Raw genomic sequence first — 4,168 nt, 5'->3', positions numbered from 1 at the left:
GCCGAAGCCCCCTTTTCGGGTGTTTCGTAGTAAATGCTGTACGATGCTTTGATTTCACGCGTGGCCTTTTTGGTAGCACGTAGTTTGTAAGACGTTGTGTGTGTGCTTCAGTCTTTCCCTCTTTCCCTCAGGATGAAGGCAGGAAGCTCAGAGCCCGCAGGGGGGTGGGTCCTGCTGCTCAGGAGGGAGGCCTTGCTATCCAGCAGAAGGGATGGGCGCCACTTGCTGCTTCTCAGGAGGCATGTTTCTGTATGGGTCTAGTGAGAAAGAGAGAGAGAGAGAGAGAGAGAGAGAGAGAGAGAGAGAGAGAGAGAGAGAGAGACAGGCCTTACCCAGTCATGAGGGTCACATACCATCAGCTGGCCCTGGGCCTCTTGAGGGCACCTAACACCTGGGTGGCGAGGGGCACTCTGGAGATTCAGAAGGCCTGCTTCAGCCTCTGCTGGATCCTATGGTCCCGCCACTGTACCTCCCCACTTCCCTGCACAGGAGGGTGCTCTCCCCTGTTCTGGAGGCTTCCCTGAGCCCCACTGGAAACAACCTCCATAGACTTTCTGCTCCCAACACCCCTTCACTGGCCCCAGGCCTGGGGCACCACCACCTAAGGACATGGCCCCTGCAGGGAAATACTGGAGAGGAAGCTGGGAAGACCCCCAGCAGTGAAGGCGTCACTGACCAAGAGGAGAACACACAAACAGGCAAAGGAGGTCCCCCCTCCTACTCTCCTCCCCTGGCCCCTGGGTTCTGAAGGCTTGCACTGGATATAGGAGATCCAGTGAAGGAGCCAGGCAAACTCTTAAGTCCTGGGCTGCCTTTCAAGAGATCACAGCAGGGAGCTGCTCCGCTGTGGAGGTAATGTCAAACCAGAAGCAGCTCCTCCAGGAAAGGTTCAGCACTAGGCTCCCTAAGCGTGTGTCGTGCGTAATGGGAACAGGTGGCCCACCAGCCAGTAGGGCCTGTGGCCGCTGGTGATCTGAGGCCAACCAAGGCTCCACATCACAGCCTTATGGTTCCTCCTTGGCGGGATTCACACTTAGACGTGGTCAGTCAGAATCCCACGGATGCTAGCTTCGCCCATTGGCCCCTCAGCCAAGCACACACACTGACTGTCTGCAACTGTGGTTCCTCTCTTCACTAAGCAGGATTCCCATGGCAACAACACATCAGCAATAGGGCAAAATTAGCCTGTTCCCCCTACAGATAGCTGTAGACAAAAAATGGTCCATAATGAAACAATGGTGAGGAAAGCTGATGTTGGCCGGCTATTAAAAATTACAGCATATGAGGTCTTATAGGCTTGCAGTCAAATAAGTGGCCATCAAGCAGGGTAGCAACAAAGCCAACATGCAGCAAGCACACCAGCCTGTGTGATCTTCAAGTGTCCTGATAGGTACCCCAAGTTCAAGAGTAAGCAATCAAATTGACCAGAAGGAGCACAGACAAAGTGGAGACCCAAAGCCCACTTGCAACTCACAGAGGGGCCACTCAGGGGCACTGAGGAATTCAGGGTGCACTATAGCACTGATGAAACGCATACCTATCCTCTAGTTCTTTAATATTTCCTCCCCTTACTATTTTTTAAAAATTTCCCCCTTACTATTAAGGCTTAGGTTTCGCCTCATCAGTACTGCTAGGCCTATGGATGTTCATAGGTAGAAGTAAGATGGTTATATGCAGCAAGGCCAGGACAGATGACCCTTGAGGAACAGCAATGGTAGCAATGACTCCCTGAGGATACGGAAGGTGGAGGGGGGCAGTGCCAGGGGGAATGGGAAAACTGATAGCAATGATTACTGTATAACCCCACTGGAAGGGAGCAATAACAGAATTGTAGGTGAATGGATATATGGGATGGGGTAAGTTGTGGGTAAATATATGCATGTATAATAATAACAGAGTAATAATAAATAACAATAACAAGATGGGTTCCTGGGTGAAGGGTGTTGGAGAAAGAGGATAAAGGGGAGCAGGTATTGAAGAGTTCAAGAAGAAAAAATGGTTTGAAACTGATCATAGCAGCCATTGCACATGTCTGCAGGATCTGTTTGAATTCTGCAGTGTTATGACAGCTCTAAGAGCTCTCAATGATATGATGAACCCTTCACCCCCCAAAAACAATTAAAAAGTGCAAAGGACAAAACTAAGTAAGAAAAGGACTGCCCTAAGCAGGTGTAAAACAATGCTTTTATTTGGGCTCTTCTTTTCTCCCAGGCGGAGACGCCAGGTGGCGTAGTGCTCATGCATTGAGCTGCTAACTGAAAGAGCTGACATTTGAAACCACCAGGTGATCCACGGAAGAAAGACAGGGCTTTCTACTCCCGTGAACAGTTACCGCCTCAGAAACCCACAGCGGAAGTTCTACCCTGTCCCAAAAGGTGGTTATAAGTCGGCATCAACTTTATGGACGGAATTAAAAAAAATTATTTTATTAGCGTCCCATAGAACTCTTTTTTTTTGACTCCTGATTTTATTATTAAATTTCTTTTTTTCTATTTAGAGTAGTCTTTGGTCGCTGGGAAGCCTGGCCTCCCGAGACCAGAGTCCAGAGTCCGTTGGAGCTGGTTGTTGTTGGAAAGGGATGGGTTGGGGGACAGGGTTGGGCAGGGAGACCCTGCTCTGCTGGTGGTCCTGGATGGAGAAGGCGACCTGCCCTCCACAGAGCCTGGGGTGCGGTGGGAAGGGGATGAGGCAGGAGTGGCAAGCCTGGGGAGATGGGACCCACCTCAATCCCCAGCTTCATTCTCTTCTAACGTACCCCCACTGGTGGCGTTCTCTGCAGTCTTGGAGGTCTTCTTTTTTTTCTTTCTTTCTTTTTTTTGAGTTTTCCGGTTTGCTGCACTCTGGAGGAGAGCCTTCAGCTCTGCATCCTGGACCTCCATCTCGGACTTGTAGATGTCAGGTTCAAAGGGACCACTGGTTATCTGCATGGGGCCATTGGGCATGAGCAGAACTGTACATTTAAACTGGGCAACAAACTCACCCTCCTTCTCATAGAGAACGTTAAATGGTTGTAGCAGTTCATGTTTGGCGCACTCTACCACACCCATTCGGGCCTTCTTCTCATCTTCAAATGCTCTTAGAGTAAGTGGCATGGCATCGAAACGTCTCTCTACCTCGCTGAAGAAGGCGCGTGACGTTTTCATTTTCAGGCCGTATTGTTTAGAGGGGTTCCGTTTATATGTGGTGGTTCTCTGTCCTGCATCTTTGGCCTTGCCCTCTCCTGAGCTGACAAGAACATCACAGCATATACCTCATGTACTTCGAACTCAGCTTTTTCATGGTCCTTCTTCTGTTGGTCTGTGGGATTTTGGATAATGGTTTTCTCCCCACCGGTGACATGCTGCTTCAGTTGGTGTGATAGCATACCTTCAATCGGGGTGCAATTAAACGAATGGGCAACTTTGTTCCAGGCTTCTGTCACTTGTGTGTTCTGGTTTCCAGGTTTGACCAGGCGTAAGGCAGCCTCAGCACAAAGGTGAGCCGCCTTAATGACATCTGCCTTCCGCCCTGTCACTGGGGTCCCCCCAGCTACATCAACCACGAAAGTGTGGGCCACGTTGGCGATGAAGCCATCCACGTGGACTCCAAGGTCGATTTTTACCAAATCGCCTTCCTTGAGAATATAGTCCTGGTCACTCTTCAAAGGGGAGAAGTGACAGACACAGTTATTGACTGAAATGCTGGTCAGAAAGGCAATGCCTTTTTTTCATTTCCTTTTCTTTCTTGAAAATCTTCCTGGTCTCTTCCATAATCATGGCATCACCTTTTTCACACAGGCTCAGCACCGACACACCTGAGCTGGAAGCTTCCACCAAAGACCCAAGGACTCGGTTGGCAATGTCGCCCCCCATCTTATACTTGGTCACGACCAGGTCCTCAGCGATAGTTTGCTCCTGCTGCTCGGCCTCCCCCGACATCTTCCCAGCTTCCTCTGAGCTGCTACTGCCGCCTCCCCTCCCAGCTGAAGCCTGTGCTCAGAGAGCCCTCGATCCTTGCGGAGAGCGTGAACTAAAGCAAGAACAAGCAAAGGAGCTGGCGGGCAGCTGAGAGGAAAGGCTGGGAGCGCGTGGGCTGAGGCCCCCATAGAACTCTTATCACAATCCACACATCCATCCATTGTGCCAAGCACATTTGTACATTTGCTGCCCTCATCATTCTCAAAACATTT

The 4,168-nt window shown here is 50.3% G+C and overlaps 1 pseudogene; it reads right to left on the bottom strand.

The window, feature by feature from the left end:
• Positions 1–2,556: 2,556 nt before the first annotated feature.
• Positions 2,557–3,917, bottom strand: LOC142433124 (proliferation-associated protein 2G4 pseudogene; annotated as a pseudogene).
• Between the last annotated feature and the right edge of the window lie 251 nt (positions 3,918–4,168).

The sequence above is a fragment of the Tenrec ecaudatus genome, chromosome X (genome assembly GCF_050624435.1).
Source record: "Tenrec ecaudatus isolate mTenEca1 chromosome X, mTenEca1.hap1, whole genome shotgun sequence".
NCBI lineage: Eukaryota > Metazoa > Chordata > Mammalia > Afrosoricida > Tenrecidae > Tenrec > Tenrec ecaudatus.
This window is presented reverse-complemented; position numbering and strand designations above follow the sequence as displayed.